General features: G+C 34.5%; 1 pseudogene; it reads left to right on the forward strand.

Annotated features, from left to right (window-relative positions):
• Positions 1-306: 306 nt before the first annotated feature.
• LOC116590228 lies at positions 307-11,559 on the forward strand (annotated as a pseudogene).
• Positions 11,560-16,030: the final 4,471 nt, after the last annotated feature.

Below are 16,030 nucleotides of genomic sequence, written 5' to 3' on the forward strand. Positions count from 1 at the left end.
TTCCAGCATGACATCATTCTCTGGGATGCTCAACAACCTACAAAATGGCAGGCTGATTACTTGACAGCTTCCATCATGGAAGAGTCAGCATTTTGTCCCTGCTGTAATATATGTGTACTTGGTACAGATTTATCTTCTCCACATGCAATGTTTTCACCAGTGATTTCATTGAGCTTGAAGTTAAAACTGTCACCCAATCACTTTGGTTTCCTCATGCCTCTGAATTAATAGGCAAAAAGAGAGTTAATGTACTCACTGGGGTAATTGATCCTGATTACCAAGGGGAAATTGGACTACTTCTCCACAATGGAGGTAAGAAAGAACATGACTGGAATACAGGATTCCTTAGACTGTCTCTTAGGATTTCCATACCCCATAATTAAATTCAATGCAAACCTACAACCCATCGAGGCAGGACTACTAATGGCCCAGACTCTTCAGAAATTAAGATTTGAAACATACCACCAGGTAAAAAACCACAATGAGCTGAGGGGCTTGCTGAAGCTAACAGGAATATCAAACGGGTATTAGAAGAAGGAAACTACAGGGGTTCCTGGGTGGCTCACTCAGATAAGCATCTGCCTTCTACTCAGATCATGATTTCGGAGTCTTCTACTAAGCAGGGAAACTACTCTCCCTCTCTCCTTCTCCAATCCCCTCTTGTGTGCTCTCTTTCTCTCAAATAAATAAATAAAATCTTAAAAAAAAAAAAAAAAGAGAAAGGAAACTGTACATACAAGCTATGGCTATGTGCCTAGTTACAGAAAGGAGGACTGCAATTGTCATGATTATTTCCTCATTACGTTGCTATGAATATGTTTGTGTATCCATGTTCATGTGTAGGTATGCATGCAATGTCAATATCTTTTTTCTTTTCTTTTGTTCCCTGATCATGTAACATAAAATACACTGAATTTATTTAAGTTACAAGATATCAAAGAGAAGAGTAAATGTAATCCACAAACTTTACCTTATATTCCGGAGAAGGGTTTTAGTGCGTTTCCAGCTATATGGAGGATAGTTGTATCATGATGATTGGAATTATAACCTTGTTATTGTACTTATTTGGAACTTAAGTGTGGTTTAAGTAGATACATATGGGTGACAACTAACAAGGAATGGACTCATGATTATCAACTTTATGAGTCAACTTGACTGAGTGATAGAGTGCCCAGATATTGGGTAAAACATTATTCTGAGTGTTTCTGTAAGTATATTTTCAGAAGAGATTAATATTTGAATTGGTAGACTGAGTATAGTCCCTTCTTATTTTGGATGGTCTTTATGCAATCAGTTGAAGGGTTGGATAGAACAAAAATCCTGACCCTCCTGAGAAGATAAGGGAACTTATCTTGCCTGGCTGTTTGAGCTGAGACATTGTGGGGTTTGGGATTTTGTTTGTTTGTTTGTTTGTTTGTTTTTTCTCCCGCACTCAAACTTAAACTAAAGCTTTGGGACTCCTTGGTTCTAAAGCCTGCTAGTTTCAAACCAGAACTAAACCATTGACACTCTTGGGTCTCTAGATTGCCAACTGCATATTTTAAGATTTCTCAAGATCCTTAATCTGTTATCTTCTAGGAATTTGGGGAAACATACTGAGCAAGACATACATGTTGCTTTTCCTCCTTATACTCACAATCTAAGAACATAGTTGTTCATGGCATGAATTACATCTGATATTAATTTCAAACAACCCCTTACATCAGAATTTTAGAGTTTATCTTTCATCCTTCGTTTTGTGTTTATACTTTCTTTTTCTCCCTTCTTTTCTGTTTCTTTCTTTCTCTTTATCGATTCCAGTATATACTTATTGAGGATCTATAATGGGAGATAGGGACCTTGCTGGATACAAAATAAATGTGACTCTGCCTCTCCCTCAAAGAGTTCAAAGGGATCTGTTAAATGATAATGTAAATATATGAAGAAAGAAATAATTTTAGTAAAGGAGGATATATGAAGGAAGGCTTCAGGGAAAGTGTCTTTTTAGATGATCCTTTAAAGGAAGCAAGTCTCCCACAGTCAAATAGTTATAAAGTTATACTAAGCTGAGGTTCAAATTGAGCAGCAATTTCAGAATACCCAAGGAATTTATTGAAGGTGAAATTTTTTGTCCCCATGTGGTTTGGCTAAGATCTCTACTTTGGGAGAAAATACTAAATGTGATTCCAGGAAGAGCTTAGAATTGTGTAAGGAGAAATTTAGAGACGATATTTCTTCTACCACCAGGATTTAACATAAATAAGTGTTGATATGTAAATATTGAAGCTATAAATTATTTACAGAAATAATATTGCAAAATGGAAACTCTAAACTAGTTTTCAGTTCCTGTTTTATTCCCTGGTAGATTTGGGTTTCTATTTAGCTATAAAAACAAAGCATTGTCATGCTGTGTTTATTATGGAAAATCTCTCTGTCCTGCTTAAATGATTTGAGTTTTCAACAACTTCAGATGACAAACTGTATTTGCCTTTTGAGCCAACTTAACATTGTCTTTTCTTAAGGAAAATCACCTAGATTTGCCATGCCTGTCGCACATTACTTCCGAATGTGCCTCATATCTTAGTGTGTACTTCATGATTGATACTTTATTTATTTACAATTTTTTTAACCAAATGTTTTCAGGGTATATTAAGAAAAGTGGATCAATATATCATCAGAATCCTTAGAAAATACACTCCTTTAGGAACACTTTTGTTAAGTGCTCATGAACTTTTAAAATTTCTCTTAAGGACAAAAACTAACAGCTACTTTCAAAGTTACAAATATTTTAGGAAACTTAAGTTGATAAGTAAAGCTGGGAAAAGTTACATTTTTTTAAATGAAAACTTCATTATTCTCATTAGTCTATCATTTTAATGCTTTTTCATGACTTTGCAACTAAACCGACTAGGTTATTTGACTTGGACTACCTCTACCCTCTTTCTTTCTCAAAGTATCTATGACTCAAAATTTCCAAAGTGATAGCTTCTTTACCAAAAGTCTTGGTAAACTTTAGCATAAATGAGCATGGGAAATAATGTACAATTCTTGCTATAATTCTGAACTCACTTTTAGTCATTGAATTAAGTTTCGGAATAGCTTTGTCCCAGAAAAGTCCAGGGACATGCATTATTAAAACTAATTTTCTGATACTTCAGTAGTCATATTAGAAAAAAAAAATCTTGAGGATATCTTTACTTAAAATTCATCCTTCAAAACAATTAAAGATGGTAAAATGTGTAGTTAAAACAGTGTGTTTTGGAGTGTGATAACTTGGGGATGTAGTGTGATTGTTTTTGTTAACAAATTATGCGGTCTTTGATGTGTTATCTAACCTTTTCATATGTCAGTTTTCTAAACTATGACACAGAGATAAAATCTAATATCTCTATTGCCTTGTTTCATGAATTAAATGTGATAATAAATTCAGAGCATTTAATATAGTGCCTGGCATAGAGCCCATGATCTATAAATTGTGGCTATTGTACTTAATAAAAATATTAAAAACTTAAGAAGCATCTCTGACATTTTAAACAAGATGATATTTTGCTTCTCTGTGTTTTGTTTTCATAACTGTATTTTCTACCTGATAAAGATATCATACAGATTTTCATAACAAATAATTTATCCTATTTTTGATTTTGGCATTCAGTCAATGATAAATTTTTCGTTTATTCATTAATGCATCTTCTGCTGTACTTCCCATCTTTCTTTCATAGCTCCAATGCCAATTTTTAGACATGACTACAAATTCTTTGACACTGCTCCCCTCCTCTTCCATCTGGGATGCCTTATAATTACTTCAACCAAAAAATTATGGAAATGATGTTAAGTGACTTTCAAAACTGACCAAAAGTATATGTAGCTCCTTCTTTATTCTCCAGAACAGTGTCTCTTGCCTTTGTGAACCCCAGAGTAAAAATTCCAACTTCCCTGATGCCACTGTGCTAAAGTTTGGTCTCCAGTTCCAGTCGAGTGCCATCATTTGGCCAACTTCACCAAGGTGTCAGGACTGCAAATAAAGCCTAGTCAGCTGATCCACAATTTAGATAAATCAAAATTACCAGTGTCAATGTCATGTGGAATAGGAGAACTGGACAAATAGTTCCTGGTGAATTCCTGAACCATGCAATCATAATATTTAGTAAATGGTCATTGCTAAGGCTCTAAATTTGGACAGTTTGTAATGCAGCAGCAAAAGATCACCAGAATGAGTACATTATTATGGTTTGCCCTTTTCACAGTCACCATTTTGATACTAAAATCTTTTGCACTTGCTGAAAATAATGGACTTCATAATGAGGTACTTACACATATGACTGGAAAGAAGTCCCTTCATTTTAGGGAACAGGTAGCAATGTTATTACTCAAAAAACCCATTACAAGTACAATTATTTGCAGGCTAATTTCTGCCCCTATATCTAATTATATGCAGACAATTTGAATGAAAAAATCAAGTTCCTGTTAGAAACTCCTCAGAAATGCATTTTTTTAAAGATTTTATTTATTTATTTGACAGACAGAGATCACAAGTAGGCAGAGAGAAAGGACGAAGCAGGCTCCCTGCTGAGCAGAGAGCCCGATGCGGGGCTCCATCCCAGGACCCTGGGATCATGACCTGAGCGAAGGTAGAGGCTTTAACTCACTGAGTCACACAGGCATCCCAGAAATGCATTTTTTTTCTAAATTATTCTATACAGGTTTTAGGTGACTGTGTCCCTTTATATCACAAGACATTATTCAGAGTGGAATTGGTGCTACTGGTACTCTAAACTAAAATTGTGCCATTAATTTATCTTTGCCTAAAATTATGTTTTTGTATCTTATTTTTTATCCTTAACCTTGATGTACTATTAACATGCCTTTTGGCTTCTTAAATGCATCTAATTGTGAAAAGTCCATTATATTGCAAAATGTAAGAACATTGCCTTATTCATAGGATTCTGAAGGGAAAAATGGTAAATTACATTCTTTTTAATAAACACTGTATATTTGTTATAGATAAGTGGAAAATTAGCATAGCCTAAAGGAAAATATAATAATTTGAATTACTATAACCCCAAAACAAGAAAAAATAGTGTAACTTTATACCTTTATCAAAATATGTATATTATATATGTGCAATATGTTACAAAAATGGTTTACTTCTGCATATTGCCTGTAAACTTCTTTATTTACATAGTGATACATTATGAACAGGAATGCATGCTAAACAAAGATGCTTGTCATTTTTAACCTGCACAGATTTCTTTTCTTAAATCGCTTGGCCTATTATTGTAATACATTTATATGGTTCTTAACTTTTTACTAATGTGAACAATGTATCAATGAAAAACATATATGTCTTTGTGTATTTGTCTAGTTACGTTTTTAAGGATGTGTTTCTGCTCTGAAAGCAGATATAAAAATAAATGCAAAGGATCAGAAAAATATTTCAGTCTTCTTTCTTTATCATGTGGCATTATTTCCTCATTGGCAAATTCCTCAGATCACCCAGATACTTTTATAATGGCATTTATTATTATTTTTTTCTATTTATTTCAACTAAATGATTTAGAATATTAAGATTTCTTGCATCTCTTTGATAGAAACTAGTTCTGTTAATATGTGATGATTTGTAACTTAGAATTTTCAAAACCAAGACAAATGACTAGGCAACTTTGGATCAAAAAAAAAAAAATCTTTCTGGTAATTATCATTACCTGCTTTAGCACAGTGAATGTTTCCTGGGAGAGAAAGTTTCCTGGGAAGAGACTGTATTTTATAAACTCTTCATTGAAATTTTCTTCAAGAAAATCTCGAGCTAGGATATTGTCTTAAAATTATAAATGAAATGTAGTGATATATTAGATTATTATGGTTAAATATGTCTCTGTCGTGCTCTGCATAATCCCAAGGCCCTAAACTTCTGTAATCCTGAATGAATAAATGAGTCTTTAAAAAATCACGATATGATGCTGCACTTCAAAACATTATAATGAATATTATGTAGAAACATAAAGAAATATGTTTCTAAATGAGACAAAACTATAACAAAACATATCCCCAGCCATAATTAGAAGTACTTAAGTAATTTTATCAAGAAAGGCTAAAAAGAAATTTAACTCTTAAAAACATTGTATTATGATTTGGAAACTCATGAAATCACCTATTCATTTATCTTTTCAGAAATAGTTATTAAACATTTGCTTTATTTCAAGTGTTTTTGCGCTTAGAATTATGTGATACTAAATAAAACATAATTTCTTAAACAAGAAGGAAAGCTGGGGGAGGGATTTGTGACTCAGCTGAATAATAGGCATGAAAACTGGATTATTGGAGTAAAACTACAGAAGACAATGGGAAATACAAAGAAGTTCAAGGATTTGAAAATGAAGATATAAAAATGAGTGAGAGACTAAAAAACTGCAACATCTTGGTGACAGAAATTAAAGAAGACCTAAATAAATGAAAAGATATCATACAGTCATGAATTGAAAGACTTATTGTATTTACAATGGCAATACTACCCAAAGAATTCTATTGATAGGTACCATTTATATCAACATTCTAATGTTTTTTGTTTTTTGCAAAAGTGGAAAAGCCAGTTCTTAAATTCATATAAAATTTAAAGGGGCCCTGAATAACCAAAACAATATTGAAAGAGAAGAAAGTTAGGTGATTCACAGTTTTAAATTTCAAAACTTACTACAAAGGTACAGTAATAAGGTACCTGGGTGGCTGGCTCAGTTGGCTAAGCATCTGCCTTCAGCTCAGGTCATGATCCCAAATATTAAGCCCTGCATTGGGCTTCCTGTCAGCAGGGAGCCTGCTTCTCCCTTTCTGCCCCTCCCCATAGCATGTGCTGTATTTCCTCTTTCTCTCACAAATAAATAAATAAAATCTTACAACAGCAGCAAACAAAGGTACAGTAATAAAAACTATATGGTACTGGCATAAGAATAGACATAAAGACCAAAGAAATAGAACTGATAAAATTAGCACATACATTTAGAGCTAATGGATTTCAACAAGGATGCTATGACTACTTAATGGGGGAAAAAATAGTTCCTTCAACAAATGGTGGTAGGACAACTGATATCCACATACAAAAAAATACAGCTGGAACCCTATTTTACTCTTACCAAACAAACAAACAAACAAACAGAAAACTCAAACTGGATTAACCATTTAAAAATAACAGTTAAACACATAAAACTCTTAGAAGAAAACATAGGTAGGAATATTCGTGACCTTGTATTTGACAATGGATTTTAAGATATAACACCAAAAGCACAATCAACAAAAGAAAAAAAAAAAGAATAGTATACTAGACTTCATTAAAATTAAAAACTTTTATGCATCAAAGGGCATTATCAAGAAAAAGAAAAGACAATCTACAGAATGGGAAAGAATATTGCACATCACATATCTGATAAAGGTTTTGTATTAGCCATAGGTCTCTAGAAAAACAGAACCAATAGGAGAGAGAAAATACATAGAAGACAGATGATAGACAGATGATAGATGGATAGAGAGAGATAATGATAGATAGATAGATAGATATAAATAGATAATATAAATGAGCATTTAGCATTGGAATTGCCTCACACTGTTATGGAAATGGAGAAATCCCAGTCTGTCATCTGCAATCTGGAGAGCTAGGGAAGCCCACAGTATAATTCAGTCAGTGAAGGGCTGAAAAGCAAGGATGATGATGGTGTAAATCCCAGAGTCCCAAGCCAGAGTCCTAAAGCCTGAAAACCAAGAGCTTTGATGTCTGAGATAAAAGAGGGGCACCCCAGTTCAAGAAAAGTGAGAAAATTGATCCTTTGTTTGTCTCTTTGTTTCACACAAGCCCTGACAGTTTCAATGACGCTGACCTATTTTGGTGAGACTGATTCTCTTCACTCAGTCTATTAAATCAAATGCAATCCACACCCAGAAATAGTATTTTGCCAGCCATCTGAGAATCCACTAGCCCAGTCAAGTTGACATAAAATTAACCAGCACAGGCTTAATATTCAAAACATAAAAAGAACTCCTAAAGCTCAATAATGAAAGACAAACAACCTACTTAAAAGGGCAAAGGACTTGAATAGATATCTCTCTAAAGATGAAACACAAATGCCCAAAACGCACATGAAAGATACACGTCATGTATGAAAGATACACGATGTCATTAGTCCTTAGGGAAATGCGAGTCGAAATCCCGAGACACAATTTGATACCTATTAGGACTGCTATAACAATATTTCAAAAATGGAAAATCACAGCGTTGGAAAGAATGTGGACAAATTGAAATCCTGGTGTAGTGCTAATGGGAATGTAAATGGTGCGTCTCTGTGGAAAGCAGTCTAGTGTTTCCTCAAAAACTTAAATACAGAATTATTACAGGACCCCTCAACTACCTTCCTGTTTGTGTACCCAAAAGGAGATAGATACTCAAACACAGTCATGTACATTCATATTTGTAATAGCAGCACTACTCACAATACTCAAGAGGTAGAAAATACCTAATGTCCAAAAATGGGTGAATGGGTAAACAAACTGCACTATACACTTAAAATGGAATACTCTTCAACCATGTAAAGGAAAGTCACAATGTTATATGGATGAACCTTGAAAACATCCTGCAAAGTGAAAGAGCCAGACATAAAAGCCACATATTATAGAATTCTGTATATGAAATACACAGAAGAGGTAAATTCAAAGGGACAGAATGTAGATTGATGGTCTCCAGGAGCTCATGGAAGGAGAGACTGGGGAGAGACTTCTGAGTACAGGGTGTTTTTGGGGGGGGTGGTGGTGAAAATACTTAAATTAGATAGATGTGATGGCTATACAACACTGAGAATGTACTAAATGTCATTGAGTTGCTCATATCAAATGGGTAATTAACCAGCAATTTTGTTTAGTATTTACCCAAATGAAATGAAAACTTAATTTTACATAAAAACCTGCACAGAAATGTTATATCATCTTTATTCATAACTGCGTAAGCTCATAAACATCAGTCCCAAAGTACCAAAATTTCCTTTTATATGTGAATGGATAAACAAATGATAACACAAGGATATTATTCATCAATAAAATAAATGAGCTATCAAGCTGCAAAAAGATACGAGGAAACCTGAATGCATATTGGTGAGTGAAGGAAGCCAATCTGAAAAGGCTACATACTGTATTATTCCAAATATATGACATTCTAGAGAAGGCAAATCTATGGAGAAAGTAAAAAGATCAGTGATTGCCTGGATTTGAGTGTTGAGGAAGAGAGGTGAGTAGGTAAAACAGAGAGGATTCTTAGGGCAGTGAAACTGTTCCATATGATGCTATAATAATAGATATATATCCTTTTCATCTTCTTTTCAAACTAAATTTATTTTTTAATTTAAATTCAATCATTAGCATATAACATATTATTGGTTTCAGAGGTAGAGGTCAGTGATTCACCAGTCTTATATAATACCCAGTGCTCATTATATCACTTGTCCTCCTTAATGTTCATCACCCAGTTACTCCATCCCCCACCCTTCTCCCCTCCTGCTTCCTCTTAGTCGGTTTCCTATGATTAAGGGTGTCTTATGGTTTGTTTGCCTCTCTGATTTTATCTTGTTTTATTTTTTCCTCTCTTCCTCTATAGGTACATATACTTACACATTTTTCAAAACCTTGCTAGGAGGTTTCAAAACCAATGCTAAGAGTAAATCCTAATGTAAGCTATAGACTCTTATTAATAATTATATATAATATTATAATAGTTCATCATTTATAACAAATTTACCACATTAATGGAAGATGTTAATCATAGGGAAAACCAAGAGAATAGTAAATAAGAACACTGTACTCTCTACTGAATTTTCTTTACATCTCAAATTTTTCTAAAAATAAAGTCTATCAATTTAAAACACAGGTCAATTTGTGTTAATGTTAACCCTCTTGTTAATGAACTCCATTTCATTGAAAACATGACCTCTGGATTTGTATGCTATGTAAATATCATCTCAATTAAAAAATAACAAAAAAAGCAACATAAAATTATGCAAATAGTCTAATATTGAAGGGTTAAATATATCATTGGCTTTCTAACACTTGCTTTTACAAACCAAAAATTGTCATTAGTTTTCACAATGTGTTTGCCTCCAAAACACTGGTATCAGGAAAATCACTGCTAAACCAAAACAAAATGGGAAAGTAAATCATATCAACATCATCATCATTGGATACATAGACTCAGGGATGTCTAATACTACCAGCCATCTGATCTACCAATGTGGTGAGGTCAACAAAAGAACTACTGAAAAATTTGAGAAGGAGGCTGTGGAGATGTGAAAGGGCTCCTTCAAGTTTGCCTGGGTCTTGAATAGACTAAAGTTGAACGGAATGTGGTATTATCACTGATATCTCCCTGTGGAAATTTGAGATCAGCCTGTATTACTCGCTGATGCCACACTACACAGAGACTGTATCAAAAACATGATTGTGGGCACATCTCAGGCTGACTATGCTGTCCTGATTGTGTCTGCTGGTGTTGGTGAATTTGAAGCAGGTCTGTCCAAGAATGGACAGACCCATGAGCTTGCTCTTCTGGCTTACACACTGGGTATGGAACAACTAATTATTGGTATTAACAAAATGGATTTCACTGGGCCACCCTAAAGCCATATGAGATACCAGGATATTTTGTTAAGGAAGGTAACACCTACATTAAGAAAACTGTCTACAACCATGACATTTGTGCTCATTTCTGGTTGGAAAAGTGACATCATGCATGCTGGAGCCACATCCTAACATGCCTTGATTCAAGGGATGGAAAGTCACTTGTAAAGATGGGAATGCCAGTGCAACCACACTGCCCAAAGCTCTGGATTGCATTCTACCACAAGCTCATACAGCTGATAAGACCTTGTCTGCCTCTCCAGGACATCTGCAAAATTGGTGGCATTGGTGTTATTCCTATGGGCCGAGTAGAGACTGGTTTTCTTAAACCTGGCATGGTGGTCACATTTGCTCCAGTCAATGTTACTACCAAAGTAAAGTCTGTTGAAATGCACCATGAAGCTTTCAGTGAGGGTATTACTGAGGACAATGTGAGCTTCAATGTCAAGAATGTATCTGCCAAAGATGTTTATTGTGGCAATGTGGCTGATGTCAGCAAACATGACCCACCAATGAAAGCAGCTGGCTTTGCAGCTCAGGTAATTATCCTGAACCATCCAGAACAAATCAGTGCTAGATATGCACCTGTGATGGACTGTCATATAGCTCACATTGCTTACAACTTTGCTGAGCTGAAGGAGAAGATATTTCATCGTTCTGGAAAAAACCTAGAAGATGGTCCTGAATTCTTGAAATCTGGTGATGCTGCCATTGTTGATATGGTTCTTGGCAAGCCTATGTGTGTTGAAAGCTTCTCTGGCTATCCTCCTTAGGGCTGTTTTGCTGTTCGTGACATGAGACAGACGGTTGCTATGGGTGTCATCAAAATAGTGGACAAGAAGGCAGCTGGAGCTGGCAAGGCCACTAAGTCTGCCCAGAAAGCTCAGAAGGCTAAATGAGTATTATCTCCAGTGCCTGCCACCCCATTCTTAATAAGTGGTGGAAGAACAGTCTCGGAATCGTTTGTGTCAATTGGCCATTTAATATTAATAGTGAAAGACTGGTTAATGGTAATAGTGCTTCATAAAACCTTCAGATGGAAAGGAGAATATATTGTGGACCATTTGTTTTTGTGTATGTGTGGCAGTTTTAAGTTATTAATTTTTAAAATCAGTACTATTTAATGGAAACAACTTGACCAAAAGTCTGTCATAGAATTTTGAGATCTATTACAAGTTTAATGAGCAAAATAAATTTAAAAATTATCATCATAAAAATTAAATAGCTGAAAAGAACTAGTTTTGAACATATTTTAAGTATCAAAAACTAGGAACACCTGGGTGGCTCAGTTATTAAGCATCTGCCTTCCACTCGGGTCATGATCCCAGGATCCTGGGATCAACCCTGCAAAGGGCTCCCTGCTCAGCGGGAAGCCTGCTTCTCCCTCTCCCATTCCCTCTGCTTCTGTCCCCTCTCTCTCTTTCTGTGCCTCTCTCTATCAAATAAATAAAATCTTTAAATAAATAAATAAATATTAAAAACTATATAAATTAAAGTACTATATAAGACTTCTAAATATACCTAATGGATTCTAAAAATGCAGCATCATTCACTTAAAAACATATAAACATTAATTCATTAATATTCATATATTTGATATTTTTCCTATTCTTGAATGAGTATGTAGTTCCACTCTAAGTCTTAACAGAAAATTTTTTTCCTATATTTTTAGATATAAAATATTTCCTTCATCACTCTATTATAATTTTATAATCACTCTATTATAATTTTCATACAAAATATGAATTAAAAAAAATTTTCCTGTGACCATAACACTGAAGTGTGAAATAAAAATATTTCTGGACATTATTATAATTGTTATTAGTACATATTTGATCAAAAACAAATAAATGAAAATCTGTTAGCATTTAATAAACATAAAAAATTAATTGGAAATATATTTCTTAATGAGATAAATGATCTTTTTTATTCTATCATCAGACTTTGCATCAATTGATTAAAATAACAATGCTAAAAAGTGTCATATTTTTAAAGATATTTATCTGTCAGAGAGAGAGTGCACATGCAGGAGGAGAAGCAGGCTCTCTGTTGAGCCAGGAGCCTATGTGGACTTGATCCCAGGACCCTGGGATCATGACCTGAGCCAAAGGCAACTGCTTAACTGAGCCATGCAGATATTCCAAGTGTCATGTTTTTGCATTAATTTATTTGTATTAATTGTTTTATAAATGCTGTCAGCTGAGAATTAGTATTCATAGAAATAAATAGAAGTGATAAAAGTTTTCTTCTATCAAATTTATTCATTTTTAAAACTCTGAAGTATGTGCTGCAAATTAAAACATGATCTATTAGTAAAAGTTATCTGCACTGATTCATTAGCTTACAACTCAGTTAGGTCTTCTCTCAATGAAAACAAAGATTGTAAACTACCTCCCTTGAAGAAAGTATGTGTTATCAAGGAATTGGCATTTTACATCTTCGGTTCCAAGAATTATGCCATTTTTTACCTGAATACTAAGCAAATGGCCATTAATCTTTCACTTAGAGGCACCAGGTCTTAATCTAATATCCCTGGAAATAATTGAAAAAAAATAAAGTAATGTTAATGTTGTCAAGATTTTCAACATAAATATTTTTAAATTATCAAAGGCTTTAAATATAGAACGATAAATACAAAGTATAGAAATACAGAAATATAGAATTATAAATAGAAATATAGATGTAGAAATATAAGTAAGTATGAGTATAAACATAATTTATCCAAGACAAGAAATGCTCTGTGGGAATTAAAAGATGCATAGAAGGTTAAAATATATGTAGAATTTTAAACTTGACAAAAATCCCCCAAAACAATGGAAGAGTGCTAAGAGTTTGGTAATCTCAAACATTGTATTTCAAAGTTGTCATTTTCCTTATTTTATATAGGAGAGACTGAGGACCAGTTAAAGTAATTTCTTCAAAGACAGTCAAGAATCAACATCAAGGCTTTTTGTCATTAAAAGTCATGGTCTAGCCTTGACTTTTTGTAGCATTAACATCTGCCCACCTTCCCATCATCCTTGCCTTCTCTGATTATTATATTATTATGAGTCCTGTTTCTGCTCGTTAGCATTACTTCCATGAGATAATGAAATTTCTCATTCTAGATTTCCCAAATTAAATTCAAGTATTGACACATATGTAAGAAAGATGAGAAAATAGGTCCACTCAAACTTCTTCCCACATCACTACGATCTTTATGTTTGCTTGGCAGATGTCTTCTGGGAAAACAGGGGAAACAAATATAAATATATCAAATATATTTGTAGGTATGTCTCCACTTCTAGTGCAGATTTACTAACATACTTTTGAAAAACATTAGTTGTTCATTCTGCCACTCTTGTTTCAATGGCATTATTATCCATTCCCAGATTGCTAGAGAAATGATCTGTTCACTGCCTTTTCTACTACATGACTGCAAAACATAACTGAGAAGTAATAAATAGCCACATACCAAGTAATAAATGGCTTGCTTTCAAAACAAGATTCTGATTACTTGGATTAAAAAAAGCAGATGTAGGGATGCCTGGGTGGCTCAGTTGGTTAAGCAGCTGCCTTCGGCTCAGGTCATGATCCCAACGTCCTGGGATCGAGTCCCATATCGGGCTCCTTGCTCGGCAGGGAGCCTGCTTCTCCCTCTGCCTCTGCCTGCCTCTCTGTCTGCCTGTGCTCACTCATTCTCTCTCTCTCCATCTCTGACAAATAAATAAATAAAATCTAAAAAAAAAAAATCAAATGTAAAATTAAAGCAGAAAACTGTTGAAATCAATTGAGAGATGTGGTAGTATCATGTGGCTTGATAAAATAAATGCAGGTTTTCTTATTTTCAATTAAAATGGCATGATTCTTGGAAACATCTATTTAGTGTATTGCATACGATCATTTTAAAATTCTTATTTATAATTTTCTTTCAAAACAAAAAATATACTCTTGAAATGATTTAAACTATTTGTTTTTATCATCCTACACTCCAGGAAATATATGACTCTGCAATTACTAATTACAGACACAAAATAAAATATTTGCTTGTCACTTATTAGTAATTACTTATAGTTGATGAACGTACCTTGTAATTTACAGTACTTCAAAATTGCTGTCACAGAGTAGAACAGGGAAATTAATTTTAGTTACTAATGCACACCTCAATTGAACCTCAGACCAAGAGCTGTGGGACACATAAATATGATAAATACATCTGCAGTCTATTCCAAAGGCATCAAATAAAACCAATCATAGTTATGGTCCTTGGAAATGCTTTGTTCTTCTTTCAGTAGCAGTCAGAATTGTTGAACTTGAAAATATTTGGTACTGAGATTGAGAGGTAGCCTGAGGCCAGATCGGGCTTTGCAGAATAAACAGTGTTGAAATGGTTGCCTTAACGTCAGTGCTGGTATTTGAGAAAAGGAATTTTGAAGGTAAAATGAGCTCTAGTGTTCAGGCTTCTCCCATTTCAGTAAAGTGCTCCTTTGTCTGTAATCTGCTGCCTCTTCTCCATCTCCTTACTGACTGTATGCCTTGTCTAGGTCACTGTACATTTTCAATCTATGTTTCTTCCTTTGAAGAAATACGAAGTGAGACCCATTGCCTTCCAATGTCAAATGTCATTTCAGATCCGAATGGCATGCATCTGTAAGAATTCCTCTTTCAACACAAGTTATTGAGTGCTTTTTTGTTGATACAGGGACAAATCACTTAATGTTCAAAATGACTCTTTATCAATTACTTGCTGACCATAATTCTGCAACTTCTCTCTAATAAGCTAAAAACCAAGAATAAACAAACAAACAAACAAACAAAACAAACCAAACTCCAAAACATCTCCTTAAAGAGTCATTCATGGACTTATTTTTCCTTCACTTAGATGTGTCTGTACTCTCCCCAGTGGTGACTGAAACGAAACCCAGCACTCTAGCAAACACTGGAGGAAGCCCAACTAAAGCAGAAAGGGCTTTCAGAGAAACATACTCTTTTGTGGTTAAGCTTCCACTTAACCCAGCTAGCCTCCATTTGATGGACGGAATTGAAGACAGGGAAAGCAGAACTGTGAGCCCTGATGAGCATCTTGATCAGCCTCCCAACCACCTTCTTCATTGTTCTTCAGTGATAGACCCTCTCACACTACTTCTGCGAGACGTTCCTCCGAAAGATCAGAGGTCCCAAAGGACCATATACCAGCTCTTCATAGGAGCTTTATCTTTATGCTCCTTCTAAAAGGCACTCTTGCTTGTACTTATTTTGTTATACCATCACCTGCCACTTAAAGGGTTGGGAGAATGGCTTCAAACCAAGGACTTACCCAGTGTAGCTTTCTTTTAAGAGGAAGAAAATATATTAAATTAGAAAAATCTGAAAACCTTCAGGAGGGAATTTAGATGAAGTTTACAGAGTTGATGGAGCTATTTCAGGACAA

The sequence above is a fragment of the Mustela erminea genome, chromosome 5, assembly GCF_009829155.1.
Source record: "Mustela erminea isolate mMusErm1 chromosome 5, mMusErm1.Pri, whole genome shotgun sequence".
Lineage (NCBI taxonomy): Eukaryota > Metazoa > Chordata > Mammalia > Carnivora > Mustelidae > Mustela > Mustela erminea.